The sequence below is a fragment of the Aethalodelphis obliquidens genome, unplaced genomic scaffold (genome assembly GCF_003676395.1).
Source record: "Aethalodelphis obliquidens isolate GAN/ISIS:26980383/991018 unplaced genomic scaffold, ASM367639v1 scaffold15, whole genome shotgun sequence".
Lineage (NCBI taxonomy): Eukaryota > Metazoa > Chordata > Mammalia > Artiodactyla > Delphinidae > Aethalodelphis > Aethalodelphis obliquidens.
Genome location: NW_020837959.1, coordinates 25,990,828 through 26,015,100, shown reverse-complemented (window position 1 = coordinate 26,015,100; position 24,273 = coordinate 25,990,828).

The window sequence follows — 24,273 nt, the reverse complement described above, 5'->3', positions numbered from 1 at the left end:
ACCACCACCCCCTGCAGCTTTCCCCCCTTGGTGTACATACGTTTGTTCTCTATGTCTGTGTCTTTATTTCTGCCCCTGCAGGCAGTTTCTTAAATTGGGTCAACCTTGCTTTTGTATGCAGATATTTTGCACACTTGCAGTCCAGCATATTTAATAAATAATAGCAAAACTCCCTTGTGTTGTAAGGTGGGAACTCAATAACCCTATAACCCTCCATAACTTTGCCAATGACAAAAAAGGTGAAAACAGTTGTTTGGGGATTAAATAATATAGCAAAAAGAATAATAGCATTACCTTGATAAATATAAAGAAAAATGAGTTGCACAGGGGAATTGAAGGAGAAGAAGAACAAAACCTAGGCTATACGTGTCTTCTAACATGGTGGCACAATTCCTGGAATGCTAGTGTTGACTCATTGGTCTCTATCCTAGAGAAGAAAGATGTTGACTGTAGGTTAAGGGTGCAATTTAGATTTTTCAGTTTGAGTCTTTATATTGAATATTTTAGAAGAAAGGCATCTGATCTAATTCAAAAACCATGGGCTCTAACTTCGTTCAGACTTCTGTTTATATATGTGGCTTTGTCACTCACCAGTTCTGTGAGTTTGGATTTAATCTCTCATTCAGTTTCCCTGTTTATAAAATACTTATTTCTACCCTCATTGTAAGGTACCCTTACACTAATTATTATTTTATTGCATTTAACTATGTAGTTTGACTAGTCTTTTTGAGAGTAAATTGTCTTAGAAGATATGTGAGAGAGTATATTTTTCCTTGTTTCATGATCATTTTGAAAGATTTTTAACATGTCAAGTACCATTATTCTGTTATTTACTCAACTTTAACAAAAAAGCTACATATTATCCATTATGTAATAAGTCATGTAAAATATATGAGTTAGGGTTGCTTGTGGTGGACGCTCACTAGCTCATTACATAGCCTTCATCCCAAGCCTAGTGGCTGGAGATAGCAAAGCAATAAGAAGCAACAATCTTAAAGCTAGAGAGTAAGTCTACTCTGGAATATTAATATGGGTCAATTTAATTGAAATAGATGTATAGCATCTGCAAATTTATGCATACATACAAACCTATTTCCTTAGAGAGCACGGCTGTCTGCTGTCTGTAGTAGCTATAAATATCACGTGAGAGGACTTTATTTAGTAAACAAATGGTGCTTTAGATTGAGTTGGTATGTCAAAATCAAGCCTCTTATTTCTAAAATTTTTTTAGTAGTTGGTAATTTTACTGATGCTTAAATAGAACTGTGGGGGAAATGTTGTCTAGGACAGTATTTCTTAATCTTATTTTCTTAATGAAAGTTATTTAAAAAAAACTTTTTCAATGGAAAATTTCAAGCATGCTAAATAGAACAGTGTAATGAACTTTCCCGTACCCATGACCCAGCTTCAATAATTATTATTTCTGGGTCTAATCCTGTTTCATCTATTCCCTCATCAATTCCCTCTCCCCAGGTTCTAAAATTTTATTTTTTAGAACAGTTATAGATTTACAGAAAAATTGGGAAGATGTTACAGAGTTCCCACATACCTCACACCCAGTTTCCCCTGTGATTAATGTCTTATATTAGTATGATGCATTTGTTATAAATAATGAACCAGGACTTCCCTGGTGGCGCAGTGGTTAAGAATCCGCTTGCCAATGCAGGGGACACAGGTTCGAGCCCTGGTCCAGGGAGATCCCACATGCCACGGAGCAACTAAGCCCATGCACAACTACTGAGCCTGCACTCTAGAGCCTGCGAGACACAACTACTGAGCCTATGCATCACAACTACTGAGGCTGCGCGCCTAGAGCTGGTGCCCCGCCACAAGAGAAGCCACAAGCAAGCCACCGCGTGCTGCAGTGGAGACCCAGTGCAGCCAAAAATAAATAAATTTTAAAAAATGAACGAATATTGATGTTAATATCAACCAAAGTCCGTAATTTATTTAGTTTTTCTTAGTTTTTACCTAATGTCCTTTTACTGTACCAGGTTTCCCTCCAGGATACCATATTGTAGTTAAAACTGTTCTAACCACTTCACTACACTGCCTCTTGTCACCATGATCATAATGGTCACAGTCTGAATGACCTCAGAAACCCTGCCATCCTCCAGGGCTTAATTCTTCCTTTATGACACATTGGATTCATTTCCTCCTGTTTTCATCATTCATGAAAGTATGCAGCACAAGGCTTGAGTTTCCAGGTAATTTGTCTACCAGATATGTCCTTTTAGGGCCCAGATAAAGGAATATAAAGAACCCAAAGGCACCAAGTTTCAAGGAAATCTGGATTTGGAGTTAGTTGAATGAGTGATCTCCTGCAGTACAAAACCATGAGCAGCCTACTTCTGCAGCGGAAGTGGTGTATACAGTTCCTCTTCATAAATGAAGATGACAAATTTGACCTTTGTGGCTGCAACTCCACTGTAGAATCTTCCTTGTTGTTTAAGTGGGAACCCCATTTGCTCATTGGGGCTGTGTAAGAGCCTGGAAGAGAGACTTTCTAATGGAGAAAGATACCCAGACAACTCAATATCTTAAGGAAAGACCTTTTCCTGTGAATGGTGGCTAAGGAGGAGTAGACCTGGTCAAAGACCTGTCATGGTCCTGGCTCTGCCACTCAAAGGCAGTCAGTTCATGTTTCTTTCTGGTCTACATATCTGAAAAAAATCATAAGATGGGCTAAGATGTCATGGGTAAAAACTGAGGTTGGATGTAACCTTACTGGAAGGTTCACATTTCTAGCTGCATTTATTGGACACTTAGTGTGACGCGGGCCATGCTAAGCAATTTACCTACGTTATCTTACTTGATCCTCATAACTTAATGAAGTTAGACTCATGTGCCCATTGTACAGATGAGGAAATTGAGGCGTAGACTGGTGAAACAACTTAAAATCATTGTACTAGTCAGGCTGGTACTCAGAACTAGATATGTGATTGTAAAGTTTCAACAGGTAATTCTTGAGTACCTACTAGCTAAGCACACAGTAGGTACTCATACAATAAAACTTACCTTCTAAGTACCAAATATAGTGCTAGGTACTGGGGATGTTAAGAGGAATAAAAGAAAACTCCAGCCCTTAGGAGGAATGTATCATCTTCCTTGCAGGTCACGACCCTCACCTTTCATGTATCTTTCCACCTACACATTCATCTTCACCTGTGATGACATTCCTTTTTTAAAAAAAATTTTATTTATTTATTTTAAATTTTGGCTGTGTTGGGTCTTCGTTGCTGTGCACGGGTTTCCTCTGGTTGCTGTGAGCAGGGGCTACCCTTCGTTGCGGTGCTCAGGCTTCTCATTGCAGTGGTTCTCTTGCTGTGGAGCATGGGCTCTAGGCGCGCGGGCTTCAGTAGTTGTGGCACGCGGGCTCATTAGTTGTGGCTCGCGGGCTCTAGAGCACAGGCACAGGCTCAGTAGTTGTGGTGCACAGGCTTAGGTGCACCGTGGCATGTGGGATCTTCCCGGACCAGGGATGGAACCCGTGTCCCCTGCATTGGCAGGCAGATTCTCAACCGCTGCGCCATCAGGGAAGTCTGTTATTCCTTATATACATATTTCACACTCATGTAAATAGATACACACACCTGCTATCTTCTTTCTTTATGGTTTCCATCAGTAGGAGAGAGAAAATGTAGTGGGTCATGACAAACATGGATAACTTAACACACATGTCACCCAAAGGGACCTCTGATTCATGCTGACCTATTGGAGCCTCAGTTTCCCTAGCTGTAGAAAGGATAAATTATCTTTGGCAACTATTGTCTAGCGAAACATAGATAGTTTATGCTTAGAAGCATCCCTAAGGATGAATATTCATTAAATATTTTGTAGTTCGGAGCATTGTAATGTATAAGCTTTCTTACTGTGACTTATTACCCAGTTCATTTCCCTATGTCTCATCTCCCTTGATACTAGAATATACTTTTCAAATTCGTAAAAGCAGGCCTGTGATTTTACAGAGTCACAAAAATATAAGCATGCTATCGTTGTTTAAAAATGTGAGATACTCATTTATCAACTTGGATCAGGTCCAATCACTTGATCCATTATGAGCTTTCCTACCTTCTAATCTCATTACTTGGTCCTGGGGTTTTATATCACTCAGAAACCCAGGCACAAAGAAGCTCTCATTAGACAATTGTGGCTAAAAATATGGTTTGTGTTATCAGACACCCTATGTTTAAACTATAGTTCTACTACATTTGAGCAGTTGATTTGGACACTTTGTTTAATCTCAAATCTCAATTTTCCCATTTATAAAACGAGGGTAATAGTACTACTTTGTAGTGCTGTGAAGAAGATAATATAATGTGCTTATTAGTACCTGCCACAAATAAGTAATAAATATTAGTCATTATTAATGTTATTTAAAATAATATCAAGTTATTAAGGTGTATAATATATACTATAGTTTTATCTTGTATAAATTGATTTTGATCCTCTTGGTCTAATTTTTTTCCTTTTATGATGATTTATTCATTGAAAAATTATTTTATTTCTGCTACAGTGTTCTCGATGTGCTTGGTGTCATGGAAGAAAAAAAGGAAAAAGCTAGTTTCTGTGCTGAGCAATTGATAGTTTGCTACAAGCTTAGGTAGACACATACTAAGCATTTATGCAAAAACAAGACAGTATGGGATCATTAATGTCACTGATCTGTGCTTCTGAAGCTTTAATGTGCATGTGGATCACTTGGGGATCTTGTTAAAAAGCAGCTCCTGACTATATATTACAATCTTGTAATAACCTATAACAGAAAATAATCCAAAAAAGAATATATATATATATATTATATATATATATATTATACTTAGAAGCATCCCTAGGGGTGACTATTCATATATATTATATAATATATAGACATACTATATAGATATTATATATATATATCTGAATCACTTTGCTGTATACCTGAAACTAACAAACATTATAAATCAACTACATTTCAATAAAAATTAAAAACAAAATAAAATGAATTTTATAAATGTTAAAAAAAAAATGCGGCTCCAGATTTGGCCGGTCTGGGCTGGGGCTGAGAGTCTGCATGTCTAACAAGCCCACAGGTGATGCTGTTACTGCTGGTCCTGAGAATACACTTTGAGTAGCACAGTCGATGCTGCAGGATTTCCAAAAAGCCAGAGATCAGTGTTGACCCCACCTTGTCCATATATTAACAAAAGAAAGAAAGCAATCGTGTGCTTTTTCTTAAATTTATTTATTTATTTTTGGCTGCATTGGGTCTTTGTTGCTGCGCGTGGGCTTTCTCTAGTTGCGGCGAGCGGGGGTTACTCTTCGCTGCGGTGTGCGGGCTTCTCATTGTGGTGGCTTCTCTTGTTGCAGAGCACGGGCTCAAGGCGCGTGGGCTTCAGTAATTGCGGCGCACGGGCTCAGTAGTTGTGACTCACGGGCTCTAGAGCGCAGGATCAGTAGTTGTGGTGCACGGGCTTAGTTGCTTTGAGGCATGTGGGATCTTCCTGGATCAGGGCTCCAACCCGTGTCCCCTGCATTGGCAGGCGGATCTTAACCACTGTGCCACCAGCAAAGTCCCAACACGTGCTTTTTCTACATCATTTCATAGGTAGAGATTTTATATTTTTTCATGACAATGAGAACAATTATTCTCTACCAGAAAGACCAGGGCAGGGTTTGACAACTCATGCACAGCAATCTTGCAAACCATAAAGCACAGAGTAGTCATATTTTTTTGTTTTCCTTCTCTTCGGTTCTAATTTTTCTTTAAATTTCTATACTATTAATTTTATTACACATGCTTTTGGCTGTAAGTCACCTCAAATCTTTACTTGAACGAGGTAACAATATAAACCAATGCCTTTAGTTCCATTGTTTTAGTCTGAAAGAACTGGTTTCAAAAATTTGAAGGTTTTCAAACTGAGAGTTAAATCCAAGTGAAATAGACCACATGTTAAATAATTCGAATGATGCAGCATCTTTTATCCATTAAATCAGAGGCTTTTTCTATCTTTTTTGTGGAGGGTTGGGGAGAAGAGCTATGTGTGAGAAACATGTGTTAAACACGATCTCTGTATATTTCTATTTAAGTATTAATAGAGATCAACTAACAAGCTCTGATATTGCGCTTTAGAAATGACAAGTAATACTGAGGACTAGAATCCTGGTTGGATGATTCTGCTGAAATATTTCTTTACGCTCAAGTGTTGGAATGTCAGTGAGCGTTGTCAAGACATTGCTGGGTTCAAAGGAGGGTGACTTGGGTGGATCTCTCTTATTTATTTCACAAACATCTCTGACCTATTCACTTTTATCTAAAGAGTTGCTATTATTTCTGCTTTTGTCCTACTTTACTTTCATCTTACATATCAGGGATTGAAATCCTGGTTCCTCTAATTGTGTCTGACATGAAGCTGTCAATCTTATCTGCGAGGCCTCTATTGAAATGTTCCAGATGTGTGGCAGACTCTAGGCTTGTAGGCGCGAATAGCCCTTGATTCTTAAATGGTCAGTGTATCCTCTCTTGCCCCAGCCTTCAGGGCTGTCCACCAAAGTCATGCGTGTAATGATAACTTCAAAGCACCTTTTTTATCCAGCCTTTTATTTTCTTCCTTCAGAAAATAACCAGCATAGTCTGTCATTTTCTCTTATTGGCAGTCTACAAGTCTCCAGTTCCCAAGGGAGCACACAGATCAACCTCTCCCAAAGACTTTACATCTTCAACTCACCAGTCTAAGCTCCTATGAATTGGACTTAGGAGTAAAATTTTAAATATCATTTCCGTATTCACATGGGCCCAAAATCAAATACAAGTATGTTGAAGGGGCGTGTCATAAACCCTGGATCATCTACACACCCATTTATTGTTTGTAAGTGACCTTCTAAAATTTTAAATCACCAGAGAGTTCTTGTTAGAGCCATTTACGTTTTTTTACAAGTGTTTCTCCTCCAGTCTCGACAATGGGCAGATGTATAGACCGAATGATTCATTTTCAGGACATTCTCCTCTAATTGAACTGTATTCATCTTAGATGCTCAGATCAATGTGGCTTGTCTAAAATCTAGCTGTACCCATTGTTCTTTTGTTGTGAATATGATAAGCTCAAGATGACATTGTTACTTTCCCACCCCCAATTCCTTTTTAGTTTTATATCACCAACTTATCCTTCCTTGATGGTCACAATTAACTCCAGAATTTGTTACTCCAATCAATATCCTTCCTCTACTTCTGAGTGGTGAAAACTCAGCAAGATTAGCAAAGATATTATTGGATATTCTTCATTCAGCCAAATAGCACAACAGCCTTTTGATTAGTTGTGGCTCTTTATCACTTTTTACCTTGTATTTATGCCATTTTTAAAAAAAATTAGTTTTATTTATTTATTTTTGGATGCATTGGGTCTTCGTTGCTCTGCGTGGGCTTTCTCTAGTTGCGGCGAGTGGGGGCTACTCTTCATTGCAGCGCACGGGCTTCTCATTGCAGTGACTTCTCTTGTTGCAGAGCACTGGCTCTAGGTGCGCGGGCTTCAGTGGTTGTGGCACATGGGCTCAGTAGTTGTGGTGCACGGTCTTAGTTGCTCCGCGGCATGTGGGATCTTCCTGGACCAGGGCTGGAACCCGTGTCCCCTGCATTGGCAGGTGGATTCTTAACCACTGCACCACCAGGGCAGTCCTATTTATACCATTTTTACACATTTTCCATCTGACTGCTTATTCCTGTCTTATTTACTTGGAGGACATGGATTCAGTCTTGACCTTCTCAGTGAAGAGATAAATGCCTCCCTCTCAGTGGGAGCCTAGTCCATCGTCACTGAATGGTTGAAAATCTGTTCTTACAAAAATATGTTTATCTCTTAGTACAAGTTATAAAATAAAATAGCTGTAGATATTTTTCTAAGTTCTGAAAATTATTTTTATTATTATAAAAAGGAATCACATGCATCAGGTGAAGGAGGTAATAGTTAACATGGGCAGACCATGCTTTCTTCCACTTAAATGTAGATATGAATATAGAACGTAAAAAGGGGCCTAAGATTCGGGATTTCTAAGAAGCACCGAGGTGACCTGCTGTTTGTGTCCTGGGGGCCACATTCTGAGTGGTGAGGCCCTAGGGCCTTAAGCTTTCTCTGCTCTTAAATCACAGCTAATGATCGGCTTTGCCCGGCAGTTACTTTTATCTTAACTGTTTTTCCAACTACCAAGATCTGTTAAAAACACTTCAGATATTACAGGCATTAAAAATGTAGGAAGTAAAAGTTCTCAATAATCTTTCCTTGTAGAAACAGCTGCTGTCAACAACTTAATGCATATTCTTCCCAATTATTTTCTCTGTATGTATGACTATCTTTCGGGAAATGAGCTCATTCAAAACATTCTTTTTTCGCTTTTTCACCTTCCAGTATATTTGGGGTTTCTTTCCCCATGTAAAAACCTAAAGGGTTATTCTATTTTAAGGGTGGTCCATATATGCCTTAGGTGTTATTTAGAAATATTTATGTTATTAAGAAGATATTTATGCAAACATAGCTTTTTAAATAAAAACAACAGCATGTTTGGCAGAAGTCAATGTTACATAAATGAACAGATTAAAATAGAAAGAAGTTAGCTTGCCTGTAGATCATGCCGTGATGACACTTTTAAAGGAATGAGAAGACAGAGAGTCGAATGAGACATTCTGAGGTTAGAAAGAAGACACAATCATTTCCCTCTGTGAAGTGACAGTCTCTGGAGACTTCCCTGGTGGCCTGAAGCTGGGGTATTTAAGGACAATGACTCTATATGGATATAAAGATACCCTAGGGGTTACCCAATGTCCTGAGATCAGAGTTACCCTAGGAGATGCCTACTGCCATCACCCCCATGCCAGGGCTGGGGTCACCACAAGCCTTTGGCCTCAGGCATAGGGTGAGTGAGATCCACACAGCTCCCTGGCAGCCGATGGTTTTGCAGTGTGTGGCCTAAGCAGCTCCTCTGCCCAAGGCAGTGTGACTCTAGAGGCCGTGTCTTTCTCAGAGGGCGAGACTAGCCCTTCAAGCCCAGCTGGGAGGCTCACCTTCCCCCGAGGGTGAGACTGCCGGCCCAGGACCCCTGACAGAGACTGAAATTCTCCACCCAGGGAAGGGTGAGTGTTGGTGCAGCAGAGCTGTTTTATACAAACAGTAGGCAGAATACATACAAGTTACTCTTCACAATGGCAGTTGAGGCCACAGGGCCACCTGTATTAGCTCGAGCTGTACACCTTCGATTCCACACCAGGAGTTCATAAAGGCAAATAAATATAGTATGTCCTTTCTCTGTCTCTCCCTCAAGAATAAGGATTTCTGGCTGGAAGAGGCTCTAAATTTCAGTCAGGATTGGAATGACCAGCCTGAGAGCTTTGCAGTGAATCTGGCTGAAAAGCTTTCCCCAATGAAAAGACACTCTTCAGCCCCGCTGCACCCCTACCCCCTAATTCTGGCTGGAAATCTGATAGATTCGGTTAATCTTCAACAGGCAATTTCAGCCGTTTTAGACCCACTTCTTCAGGGTGATTAATCGCCGGGGTGTTTGACAAGCACTGAGCAGGAGAGGCTTGTGGGCAGGAAGCGGAGCACAGGCCGCAGTGGGCCCCCCGTTACGGCTCAGGGCCAGCCTCTGTTCACCCTCAGCAAAGCACAGCTGCGCCATGTCTGTCACAAGCAACGGGATGACATTTCCCACCTGGCAGTTACCAGGAGGATGCCTGTTGATGCCTTTTGGAACTGCCGATCTCAAAGGTAACTCTTGGCTCCGGCCGAGTTCAGTGTGTCTGCAGGTTTGGCTTTTGATCTCCATTTTCATACTTGAACTGAAAGGAAGATATGTGTGGAGACTTGTATCTCCCTCCCAGCACCTCTCTTCCTTCCCCTCACCTGTCTGCACGGTGAGAACATCACAGAGGCTGGAATCCTCTGTGCATGCTGAAGAAGTCTGGTCTGGGGGTAAACTAGGACAAAGGTGCCAACAAACATTCATGAGAGAACCAACGTGAGTTATGTATGAAGGTATTTATATTTTCATGTTCTGTGGGGAAAAGCATATAAGCCATTATTTTCGGGGACTTCCTTCCTTATAATTTGGTGCTCACCAAAGAGAAGAATTCTGAGAATTCACTGAATTCAGCAATCTAGGAAACACACTCCAGTTGACATATCTCTGTACATTACATATGGCATCAGGATGCATTTAATAGGTAATTTTTGAAGGGAAATTAATGATAGTCTAGCTGGGTAGCTCTATGGGAGGAATAAGCCTCTAAACATGTCATAAAGAAATAACGATGATTCACTCAGCGATGATTTATGGCAGAGGTGCTATATGCCAGGCATTGTTGCAAATGCTGAGAACTGGAACGGTACCAGATGGAGCTGGGGATGGGAGCAGGAATAACACCATTCAGATTGCTTATGAAAGTGAAGTCGAGACACACTTTCACTCTACCTGTCCCAGACTCTTAAAGTCCCAGACCCTTTTTTTTTTTTTTTTTTCGTTACGCGGGCCTCTCACTGTTGTGGCCTCTCCTGTTGTGGAGCACAGGTTCCGGACGCGCAGGCTCAGTGGCCGTGGCTCACGGGCCCAGCCGCTCCGCGGCATACGGGATCTTCCCAGACCAGGGCACGAACCCGTGTCCCCTGCATCGGCAGGCGGACTCTCAACCACTGCACCACCAGGGAAGCCCGCAAGTCCCAGACTCTTAAGCATGAACTCGTTGCCTCACTTGGCCTATTTTGATGATAAAAGAACTGTTGCCTCTGACCATAGACTTAAAAGAATTTTAAAAAAAGACATTGAATGTAGGTGGATTAAAGAGCCCTGGCCCATGGGCGTCACTGAGCTGGATAGGCAAGGAGAAATTGAGGGCAATGTAGCAATTTAAAATGGTTAAGAAAATTTAAAATACATGGAAAAGAAGAAGAGAGAAGAAAAACGAAGATTACTTGGTACAGATTTGTTGCTCAAGGAATGTGGTGCTTTGACAAGAGTACCAAGACCAAAAGTAGATCGGTGGCTGCCAGGGGCTCGAGGTAGTGGGGAGTGAGCGGTCCTTGTTAAGGGGTTTAGGGATTCTTTTTGGGGTGATGAAAATGTTCTAAAATTAGTGGTGATGGTTAAACAACCTGAATATACTAAAAACCATTGAACTATATTCTCTGAAGGGGTGAAGTTTATGGTATGTGAATTCTATCTCAAAAAAAGCTGTTATTAAAAAAGAGACACTGGTTCGAGCTTGACTAAGGTGAAGCACCATCTTCCTGTGAGGTAGGAACGTAAGCACGTGTTCCATCAACTTGACAGTCTTACTTCAGAATCTCTAATAAACTTCATTCTGTAAGGGGTGATTTTGGAGAATTTTGCCCAAGTATATATTTTAAGGGCTAGACTTTGGTAGCTTAGGAAATGGGAGAGAGAAAGAACATCAATTATTAGAAGCTATTAATATGGTAGAATTGATATTATATATATATTTATGTATGAAAAAGGAATAGGATTTCCATTGTTGGTAGAAATGTAAATTGGTACAGCCACTACAGAAAACAGTATGGAGGTTCCTCAGAAAACTAAAAATAGAATTACTATGTGATCCAGCAGTCCCACTCCTGGGCATATATCCGGAAGAGACGAAAACTTTCATTTGAAAAGATACATGCACCCCAATGTTCATAGCAACACTATTTACAATAGACAAGACCTTGAAGCAACCTAAATGTTCATCAACAGATGAATGGGTAAAGAAGATGTGATACATAGGTACAATGGAATATTACTCAGCCATGAAAAAAACAATATTGCCATCTGCAGCAACATGGATAGACCTAGAGAGTATTATACTAAGTGAAGTAAGTCAGAGAAAGATAAATATCATGTGATATCAATTATATGTGGAATCTAAAAAACATGATACAAATGAACTTATTTACAAAAGAGAAACAGACTCACAGACACAGTAAACAAATTCATCGCTACCAACAGGGAAAGGGGAGAGAGAGATAAATTAGGAGTAGGTGATTAACAGATACACGCTTCTATACATAAAATAAACAACAAGGATTTACTGTATAGCACAGGAAACTATATTCAATATCCTATAATAATCTAAAATGGAAAAGAATCTGAAAATATATATATATAATTGAATCACTCTGCTGTACACCTGAAATTAATACAATATTTTGAGTCAACTATACTTCAATCAAAAATGAATAGGAGAAACTGGCCAAAAACTGATAAGATGTGGGAAAGCTATAGATCTGTGCTGTCCAGGATGGTAGCCTCCAGTCACACATGGCTATTTAAGTTAGTTACAGTTGAATACACTTTAAAGTTTAGTTTCTCAGGCACACTAGCCACATTTCAAGTGCTCCATAGCCACGGGTGACTAGTGGCTATTGTATTGGACGGGGCAGATATAGAATGTTCCATTGGACTCCTCTGCTCTAGGTGTTAAGTGGTGTGATGCTGTACCTGACAACACCCCAGAGTTTGCCTCCAAAGGAGAATATAGAACAATGTCTCTTTAAGGATCTACGTCATAGTCCACTGAAATCCAGGACCATCCCAGTGAAAGTGTGAGTCCTCATTGCGTCACTTAGGGCTTCAACCCATAGTAAGTTCAGAATTCCTCAAAATTATTAGTTTTGCACTCATGAAACTTAGGTTTTATTTTGAATTCTGCATTAAGTTTCTTCATGGTGTTTCAGATATTTATTTCACTTTTTCTGCCTCTTCTTTTTAGGTACTTAGTTTAAAAATCTGATAAATATTTGGCAAACACTAGTGGCCATATTCCAAATATTTGTCCATCAGGACATTATTTACTGTTGAGTAAATAATTTCTCTCTTTGTTTTCTTTGTCTGTGAAGTGGAATCTGTACTTTCCTCCATTATGACATTTATAAAATTAAGATTTGGGGATTATCTTAATAAGTTACCACAAACAAAAGAACTGTGTAAGGAAAAGTTAGTGTAGTTATTATAAAGTTTCCTTTTAAAATGACTTCTAATGTCAATTATTGACAGGAATGTTGAATAATATCCAAAAAAAGTACATAAAGAAAAAATCTAAAAGCCACCTTTAGGTAAAGCCACCATCAGAGGTAAATGTTGTAAACATTTGCTTGTATTTTTTCATCTTTGCTTTATATACTGTATATTCAGTTTCACAAAATTGGAGGTGTATTGTCTATATCCCTAACTTTCAGTCTCAAGCTTAGCCAACTTCGCTGTGTAGCACAGTGGTTAAGAACGTGGACCCTGGGGCTTCCCTGGTGGCGCAGTGGTTGAGAGTCCGCCTGCCGATGCAGGGGACGTGGGTTTGTGCCCCAGTCCGGGAAGATCCCACACGCCGCGGAGCGGCTGGGTCCCTGAGCCATGGCCGCTGGGCCTGTGTGTCCGGAGCCTGTGCTCCGCAATGGGAGAGGCCACAACAGTGAGAGGCCCGTGTACCGCAAAAAACAAAACAAACAAACAAAAAGAATGTGGACCCTGGAGCCCTTGTGGCCTGCCTACAAGGGCCAACTCTACAGCTCACTAGCTACCTGCCCTTGGTCAAACCACTTAACCACTCTGAGTTTCAGTTCCGTGATTTGTATGATGAGGATGATAATAGTGCCTACCTCCTAGGGTAGTTGGGGGGTTCACACGAGTTAATGTGAGTAAATCATATTGAATGATGTCTGGCAGATAGCATTTGGTACTATCATTACAAATTTGACCTGTTTCAGCTGCAACTTGCAGAACTGAAGACCTTCCTGCAAACCCCTCTGCACTCAAGTATTCCTGAAGTCTCCAGAGGGGAACCAACTAATCTGTTTGCTCCAGTCTACAAGTAGCATCTACCGTATTCTTTCTCTCTCCCTCTGCCTTCCTTTTGTGGATGTCCTCTGCAGTTGAAATGGCTCTAGGTATCTCTTTTTTTTTTTTTTTTTTTTTTTAGCAGTGAGTGGGATCCATCATGAGAATCTGTGTCCATGGCAAAGGTGTTACATTCCAATTCTTTCAAAGCCAGTACTCTTGGAGGGTGCTAGACTATTGTTGGTTTTCATGTAAAAATAGAGAGAAAGCCCCCTTCTAATTTTTTTAAAAAATTAATTTTATTGAAGTATAGTTGATTTACAATGTTGCATTAATTTCTGTTGTACAGCAAAGTGATTCAATTCTACATACATATACATTCTTTTTCATATTCTTTTCCATTATGGTTTCTCACAGGATATTGAATATATTTCCCTGTGCTATCCAGTAGGACCTTGTTGTTTACCCATTCTATATATAATAGTTTGCATCTGCTAATCCCAAACTCCCAATCCATCCCTCCCTCCCCCCACCAACAAGTCTGTAATCCCTTCTAATTTTGTGTTGTAGATGCTAACGGTACTCCTAAAGGGCCGACTTTCGTTTCTTATTTTGTAGAGTAGATGATTATAAATCCAAAGTTTCTCTCTCTTGCTAATATTAACATTCTCTCAAAGTATAGTTTCTATGAATTATTATTATGAAAGTTCCTTTACCTACCAAAGGTGTGGAGAGGATGAAACAAAGTGGAGTGGTGAGAGAGGAAAACCCTGCCTTATTTCTTACAACTTCTTACCTACACAGAAGTGTAAGCTCCTTGCAAATAGGTACTTTCTCTTAGTCTACTGTGTCCTATATTATCAATACAATTCTGGACATAAAAACCCATTAGATATATTAAAATGTATTATTTCCCATGTTACAAGAAGAAGAAGAAAGCAAAATGATATTTATTAAGGATCTAATATGTGCCTAACACTCTAAATATGTTATCTCATTTAATTTTTATAGTGACTTTCTGGGGTCAGTTATTATTTTCCTCTTCTTATAGATGAGGTAACTGAGCCTACGAAAAGTTAAGCACTGTTCTCAGGTCACGCCATGAGTAGGTGACAAAAATCTGGGTTCCACTTCGGGTCTGCTTAATAGACCCCAAGCTCATTCCTCATACAGCAATGCTTGGTTTTAGGGTAGGTGGAGAGAAGGTTATTCTAAAGTAGAGCACGTTGAACAAATGGAAGTCTAGCAATTTACAACAGCATAACATTTTTAGAGAATTAAAATATCAACTCAAGGAATGAACTAATCATTTGGCCATGAGCAAAATCCAATTTTCATTAGTCGAATTTATTCTGAGTTTAGAATAAATTTAGGTTCATCTTTACCAGTCAAAACACCTACTACTTACTAATTCTTAGGGAAAAAGATTTGGTAAAAAATGTCTCATATCTCTTTCACATCATATAGTTCTCCAAAAGTACATAAGGAAAAGAAGCGTATAAATTACGTATACCTTGAAATATGGATTTAAAAATGAAGTCCTTTAATTAAACACTTCAGTTGTAGTGATCACCATTTTATTTTAGAAAGTTTAAAGAGGCTCCCAAATGTAGATTTCCCCCCTTTTTCCCTCTGAGACACCTAACAAATGAGTAGAATTCATTGATTATCTCTAAGACAGCTTTTCAAACATTCTTTTGAGTTCCTCTCTCTTAGGTTCTTTATTAAGGCTAGTTTAACTTTAGCCAAGTCATGACTTTCTAAGAGACATCATTTTCTCTCCTGCCATCACTGTGGATCACTTAGGAAAAATGTGTTTGAACAAGGAGCCATGCTATCTACCTACTTGGGCATTTGAGCTCCCTTGTTGCTTAAGGACCATTCACATCTCGCTAGGCTTCAGACTCAACAGAGTCTTCATAAAAGCTGAAATTGTAGTGAAATAAATCATAAAAAGATCTGTTTACTTTAGGTCAGATATAGAGGAACTTCTGATATGTAGTCATTAAGGTGAGTGGAAGTAAACATCCTCTTAACTAACCGGGATAAAGAAAGTTCACAACCATTTCTCTTGTTCCTTATCTGTGTTTCAATGAGGTGTCACCAAATGGCAGTGACTGGAATGTGGCCATTTCCCCTGCTATGTGTTCATGGGCAGATCTGTATCAGCTGGTCTAGTTTTCCTGTTGTTTAACTGTGTGATGAAATAACTAGTGGTAACTTATTTAATCAATACATTCTCTTAATATGCTTTGAGCGTAATGGAAATCAACTTCATAAAAGTGTTGGGAAGTGATTGCATCTATTCCCCTTCCTTCTCTTACTAGTGACCCTTCAGTTATTAGAGTTCAACTTTCCTGTGAAAATCATGATGTTGAGTTAAGCATTACACAGAGTAAGAGATGGTCTTACAGGCTTGGTTTATTATATTTCTTATTGGGTACATTTTATTAGGCTTTTCCAAATGCACATTGCATCTAATTATGAAGTGTTCTGTCAGATCTAAATATTTTATGATATTGGTATGGTGCCTTTCACCTTTAAGGAGAAACTATTATGTAACTCCAAATATTGACATCACCATAACAGATGGACCGGTTTGCAAAACAAGTGGCAACAGCTATAGATACAAGGTGCAACGCAAAGAATTAAGAACAGTACATACAGCAAATCCTGTATTTAGACTTGACATAATATAATGACCAGGAAGAAATTTTACACAAGCATTACGAAGGCATGCTTGAACGTTTCTTTGGCATGACATTAATTAGAGAAACTCCTAGTGAGAACATGACTCTTTTTGATGCTAAAGGCATATAGTACGCTGCACATTAACATAAGCAACTGGCTTACAAAAACAGATATGTGGCTACTGAGTACAAAATCTGATGGAAAAATCTTAATGATAACATTCTTTCTCCAGGTAAAGTGTGTTGTTAATCAATGTCATTGTTCCAATAAATTCATTTCACTTCATAATTACTTTTATTTATAAAAACTTCTATAACAACCTTTCTACAGTTTTATTAGATACATTAGAACACACCCTTTGAAAGGCAGTGTGCCAGGAACTGTGGAGAGAGCCCTGTGTTAGATTACAGTTGTATCTCTAGAGGGAGAAAGACAATACAATATGATAAACACAAAAATATTTATATTTTGGAGCTATATTCAGAGTGATATGGTGGGAGTATTGAGGAAATATCTAACTCCTATGAGCAAACTAGGTGGATTTTTCAGAGAACACGTGCTACCCTTCACCCTCACCTGGCATCCACACATCCTCTCTCGCCCACCCGAGGGTTATGTCAGACTCTTCCAAAGCAGCCTTACCCCATTGGCAAAATATTCCTACATCCCTCCTCACTGCACTAATCAGAATCTTGGAGGTAGCGGTAGAGTAGATTTCAGGCATACTTAAAAGAGGCTTTCAGATCTTTCCTCTTTCTGTATAGATGCTAGGACTTAATTTTGTTTTTCTTTTAAAAATTAATACAGTCTTGGCATCTTGCCACGTGTATCTAGTGCGGTGTTGTGTCCTGGAACAGGGAATGGAGGAGGGGAGAATGTAAGGAGAGTTCAGAGGATCCTCTGGAAATAGTTCCAGACGTTTTCTCTTTTTAATGATTTTTTAATAGAGGTCATTAATTTGTCAATGTATTTGGAGAACTCAAGGAAAAGGTCTGAGAAACTTTGCTAAGGATGTCCTCAGCTGTTTTTGCCCAGACTTCCTCCAGACCTCTGTATTGTTTTCACTAATGGTTTGTGGTTAATTCCTAAGAAAGCCAAATGTAAATGGACCAAAAGCCAGCAAAACAAACTTAAGTCCTAAAATTCAACCTAATAGTGTAATGATGATGGTTCTACTTAAGCAAATTCTTACCAAGGACAAAAAATTATTTGTGTTAAGCCAAACCACTTCAACTATCCAAGGAATAGTAGCACAATGGAGTCATCCCCATGGAATATCAACCGCACACAGTCACACATTCCCTCCTGACCACAGGAAGTTACTGCAAAGATTTCTAGAGTACTTAATGGAAGATAGTTGTTAGACTAATCTCCTTTGCAATTACAACTTCAGTCCAGCAGCTTGAGGTAATAGGATTCCTTGAAAAGAACCAATCTGATTGTCCAAAACTTGATACAGAAGGATTTTGTAATGTAAATTCCAAATATCATGAAAAAATGCCTACCAAATATCCAAGCTCCATTTAAAAATCCTGAGGTGCTCATTTGCTTCTAGAGACATCTTTTTAAAAAGAGTGTTATCAAGGTGTATTGTACAAACAATTTTCCCCCATAAATGTTCAGCTCAGTGGCTTGAGTTCCCCCATGCCTGTTTGTAGAGAGGACCCACTCCTCTTCCCAGTCCTAGGCAGTTACTGATCTGCTTTCTGTTTCTCTAAATATGCCTTTTCTGGACATTATATAAGTGGAATCTTACAATGCATTGTCTTGTTTTGTGTGTACCTTCTTTGACATAGTATAATGTTTAAGATTCATCCATGGTATAGCATAACTCCATAGCTTATTTTTGTTGCTTTATAGTTTTCCATGTTATGGAGTTGTGTATGCATGGAATCTCATGTAAGGAATGTACAATATATACATTGTTTTATTGAGGTATAATTGACAGGTAACATTTTGTACATACACTTTCCAATTCTCAGTGTCTCTCTCTTCATGCACAGAAACACTATAGTAGCTTCTTTTTTTAAATTAATTATTTTTGGCTGCGTTTGGTCTTCATTGCAGTGAGTGGGCTTCTCATTGCAGTGGCTTCTCTTGTTGTGGAGCACGGGTTCAGTAGTTGTGGCATGCGGGCTCAGTAGTTGTGGCTCGCGGGCTCTAGAGCACAGGCTCAGTAGTTGTGGCGCATGGGCTTAGTTGCTCTGTGGCATGTGGGATCTTCCCAGACCAGGGCTTGAACCCATGTCACCTGCATTGGCAGATGGATTCTTAACCACTGAGCCACCAGGTAAGCCCTCCCCCATCTCCTTGACTTGGGAATCCTTGAATCCTGGAGTAAGTGAATCCCATTAAATTCCATGCTAAAATCTGTTAACATTTTTCCCCCCCTGGGGAGATGGTCCATAGCTATAAACAGATTCTCCAATGGTCTGTTACCTGAAACAATTTAAGAGCCTGTCTTAGTGTTCTATTTGTTTCCATCCTTGACCCTTTTTCCTTCTCACTCTATCTATTTTCTTTGGAGAACACTTACTTTCATGGCTTCATGACTGTAACTACCAGCAGATAGATTACTTGGAAGATCCAGATAGAAATTTAATTATCTAAATTATGGGCCATATGAAAGTTTTAAATGTATTTGGAATGATAAGGAAGCCATCCTTTTCTAAGCATGAACAGGGGACATGGAAGCTTGTTTCCCTTTTTGCCTTTATCCCTCTACCTTAAACCTTAAAACTTAAACTTTCCCACCTTGAAGACACAGACAGCCTGGAACTTTGTCTTGCCGTTTTCTCTCCATCTATCACCTTTCACCAGTTATGTCTGTCCCACTGAGGCTGAAAACCACTGCACCTTCCTCAGCACTTGCCCACGTGCACATACAGTAAATGACACCAATCTTGAATGCACAGTTTGGTGTTTGAGTGAGGAGTGAAACCCCCACTTTCAGATTACACATTCATTGGTATACTCTTTTGGATCTACCTACAGCTCTATCATTTTTCTCTATCCACTGAACACTTAACTATGGATATTTTTCTCTAAGGATCCTAGGAAATGGTCTTGTGGTGTGGCATTAGACAAGGATGCTTTGTTTAGAATTTACTTCCATTCTAAAAGATGGAATTACTTCCCTTCCAAAAGAATTTCTTCCATTTGTAAGGCCAGGTCCCTTCCTCAGATTGCAAGAGAAAGCAGCCTTCTGTCCTGTGAATTTTCTGAGAAGCTGGAATACCACAACCACTCAAGCAGTCAGTCAACCAAAAAAGCCTCTGATCCTAACATCACTGTGCAGGGGATGTAAGAAAAACATTAAGAGGAGAAGAAGCAAAGTCAAAATACCTCTACCATCTAGATACTATTATTGATGTTCATATTAACCTTCAAGTCCTTTTTGTTTTTTGGCAGTTTTTTTTTAAACTGAAGGATAGTTGATTTACAATGTTGTGTTAATTTCTGTTGTACAGCAAAGTGATCAGTTATATTACATATATACATTCTTTTTCATTTCATTCTTTTCATTCATTCATTTCATTCTTTTTCATATTCTTTTCCATCATGCTTTATCACAGGATATTGAATATAATTCCCTGCTCTATACAGTAGGACCTTGTTGTTTATCCATCCTATATATACTAGTTTGCATCTGCTAACCCCAAACTCCCACTCCATCCCTCCCCCACCCCCTCCCCCTTGGCAACCACAGGCCTTTAACCTCTAAGACTTGAGCCATTTCCTGAACTCCAGACCTGACTGTGCAACTACCTGATGGATAGCACCATCTGCGCGTCCTCAAGACAGTTTCATGCACTACACGGCCCCAGTTGAACATCTTATCTTGCCTTTCATAACTGCGCCTCCACCTTCATACGCCATCTTAATGAGCGGGACCAACATCCAGATCGTCTCAGTTCCTTCCCCTCACTCTCCGCCCACCTTTAATTGTCAGCAAGGCCAGTCAATTATACCTCAGAGATCTCTGTTGTATATGGTCCCGCCTCCGCATCCTCACTGCCACTTCCTTATCTTGGGTCCCCCTTCTCTCTTCCTTCGATTCTTGCAGGAGTATTCCAACTGATCTTGTCAGACCTGCTATCACCAGTCCATCCCCACACTGCTGCCAACATGCTCTGCAGCTTCAACACCTTTGCTGCAGCCCACTGCCCAGGTGAAGCCTAAACCCTGCTGCACGCAGGGCTCCTACGCAATGTGGCCCCAGCTTTCCTCTGTGGCTCCTCGACTGCCATTCCTCACCGTGCACCGAGTTCCACCTAACCCAGGCATCTCTACCTTCCCTAAAATGCCATTCCTCCTCATATGTCTGTGTTTGCAGAAAGCCTAAAGAACTAACAGTATATCATCTTGTTGTCCGTTCTCTGTTCTATGTTTGGCATTCTCCCCATCCTCAGCCCCTCATCCTGTCCTTTTTGTTTGCTGGACTACCTCTTACCCCACAGGTCCCTGTCCAACAGTCATCTCTTTTGCACTACCCTCACTCCCATCTCCAGGAATATTTAGATCTCCTCTGTATGTATCTTCCAAGTTCCCTTTCATCCATGGATATTGTTTATATTTCAATCTCATTCGCTATGTGGGCTCCTAGAGGCATCTTGTATACCCAGTGCCTAACACAGTGCCTGGCATACAGTAGGTTTGCAATAAATACTGAACGAATGAATAATGAAGTTTGCAAAGAGTGTGGTAATCATATAGCTTGCCTTGCTCATTTTACTAATGCGGAAATTGAGACCCAGTGGAATTAGAGCTGCATAATTAGAAGCAGATTCTGGAATAGAACCAAGGTGTTTTGACTTAGTTGAATGTGCCTTCCACTACACAGCATGGCATAGTTAATTTGATGGATTTCTAAGGAAAGAATCTTTAGTTTTAGTGACAAAATGTAACTCAGGGAGACAAGGAGATTTATTGGTGAAAGAAAAAAGAAAGCAGTTTGTTTTATTTCACAGTTTATCATATTATTCTATTAATCTTTGTATCTCAGTCAAAAAAGTATGAAGGTGATTGGAAGAGAGTAATAATTCCGTCCCAGAGAATGATTCTAATGAAGAAATGACAGCACTTTACCTAAATTGATCACTTAGTACTGGGTAATTTAGAAAGATTCCTTCTCTTAAGCTCTTGAAGTAAGTGAGATGTGGAAACTTCACAGATCCCCAGGGATCCGTGCTTGGCTGAGGGACTGGCAGTGAGAGGAACAGGAAAGCAGTATTTCTTTTGACAGGGGGCCAAACACATGTTTCATTATTCTGGGTTCCCAGTTTGAGGCAAGTGACTTTATTGAAAATATTCAGTTCTAGAAAGAAGCCGTAGTTTTTGTTTACATTTTCATGAAAATTTAAAACCATATGGCTATAAAAGAAGTCTGGAGAGAAGAACCGAGATTAATATTTTATTTTCAAAAGAAGATGCTCAGAATTGGGGTACATATTGTGGAAATGAAAAGATAGAATTTAGGGCATTTATTTTATTCATAGTGAAAACAGCTACAAATGAGAACAATTTGATAGGGAAATAATCACTCTCATACAGTTCTTTGAACAGAATGTGTCTAGCTTAACTTACTAAACTGAGAAAGACACAGAGTATATGAGAGAGGGGCAGATTATATCTGAGAGGTAGATTTTAGGAATTAGAAGTTAATTTTAAAAAAAAAACTTAAAAAATTAATTTTAAAGCACATACATTTGGAAGAATGATGAATTTCAGTGCCATCAACTCAGTTGCTGGTAGAAGGGTGCAGGGGAATGGTAACTTCGTGTCGGGAACCAGCTGCTGTTCTCTAGGAGGACAGGAGAGGAGGAGAACCATGGGGATCTGTGCTGGGGCTGAAGGCGAGGGGCAGGGGGACCAAGCTGAGACCAGAGGAGAAGGTAGAAGCAGGTCTGAGCTTCTAAGAGCTAAAAGGTGAGATGCTGACCGGCTTCCAGAAGGAAAGAAGAGGGGTTTGGAAACTGGAGAGAGCATGCTTATGGGAAGTATCCTCGGAAATGATTTCTAAGATTATGGAAGAATAGAAATCTGCTGTACTCTCTACTGTATATATAGCAGAGCTTTGTTGAGATGGTAGAAGAATCAGGGTTAATTTTTCTCTCTGTCTTGTTTATAGCTAAATTCTTTTTCTCTGTTTTCTAAAATTATCACTAAGAACATGAGTTCTAGGGCATCTTCTGGTTTCATCACTTCTCGGACAGCTGCTCTGAGCACTTAGGCTGGTTCCACCTACACCTTCATCCAATAAGCTCAGCTTGGGCTCCATCTCTTTCTCTTTGGCCATTTACCCCATCACTTTCCCTGACTTCATTGAGCTACCTCACTGCCCAACCATCTCACACTCTCCCCTTTTCATGGTCTGAAACTTTTATCCTCTCTTTTCCTACTCTCTGCCCACAATCTTAATTTATTCATTTTCTTTGGGAACTTCTCTACTTTTTAAGAGACCAGGCTGGGCCTGACAAAGTGCTCTATCTGTTTGTGATGTTACCCATCCCAGACAATGCCTTGGTATTTAAAACATGGCCTGCTGGAAATAAAAGAGTGACTCTGTTGGTCGTAGGCTCAGGTATCATGAGGTCGTGTAGGTGGCTACTTTTGGGATTAGAACCTGAGGAAATGTTAGAGGAACAGGAAGCCTTCCTGAAGCATTTTTAAAGTGCAAAATTCTAATTAAGAATTATAATAAGATAACATGTGTGAAGAGTTTCTGGGTACCTTGCATGGAAAGTCCTAGTCAAATGCCCAATATGAGTGTTCCTGCCATGATAGAGTCCCAGAGGGAGAGGCACTGAGGAATTTGCAATTGAATATCCTCCTCCAGGCCCTTTAGCACCTTCTAAAGATTTCATAAATCAGGGAGTATGCCACGGTTTGCTGAAGGGATAAGTGCGTGAGAGGTGATGAAGTTTACTCAGAGAATTCCGAGTTCAGTTTTATTTGAACTAAAGCTGTGAATGGACCTACAGTGCTGAGGATCCTTCTGGGCCTGTTTAAATAGTAGCTCCAATTCCCTTCTCCAGAGTTTGGCTTGTCAGCCAGTGAGGACTACAAATGCTGATCTGTACTGCATGGGGCCCTGCCCTGGGACAGGCCATGGGTCTGAACTCGAAACCTAATCCTTCAAGCACCAGCTCAAGTCGCACTCCTGCCATGAAGTTTTTCCTGACAACTCCAGGGGCTGCTGATCCTACCTCCTTTGAAGTCCTAGGCGCTTGTTGGTGTTAACGTTATTAATTTAGCCTTTCAAGGATGTGTGGCAAGGAGAATTTCATCCCCCAGAAATTCTGGAGCCTGCAGCTGCTTGGGAGAAGAGTGACATTCGCCCGGTGAGGACGGTCACTCGGTCACTCGTAGAGAGCAGGGTGGGTCCAGGAGGACAAAGGAAGAAAACAGGGCACACGGCATGGGGTGAAGGGAACTCCCTGCATGAGAGAGAGTAGGAGAGATTGTAAGTGGCTTCTCTCAGTGCGGGCTTTTGGGGAGAGAAAGAAATGGATACCTAGAAATGAAGAGTCATAAGGTTTTTTTTGTTTTGTTTTAGCATGGTACTGGCTGGATGTAGTTTAGTCTTAGAATTGCTCTAGTCTTTCTGTTCATTTATTTACTTATTCGTGTATACAGCCATCACATCTTTATTGAGTTCCCTTTATGTGCCAGGCACTATTCTAGGTCTGGAGATTTAGTGAATAAGACATATTCTAGTGGGAGAGATAGACAATAAATAACAGGCAAGGAGAGTGGAAACAGACGAGATAATGTCAACCATTATTAGACCTA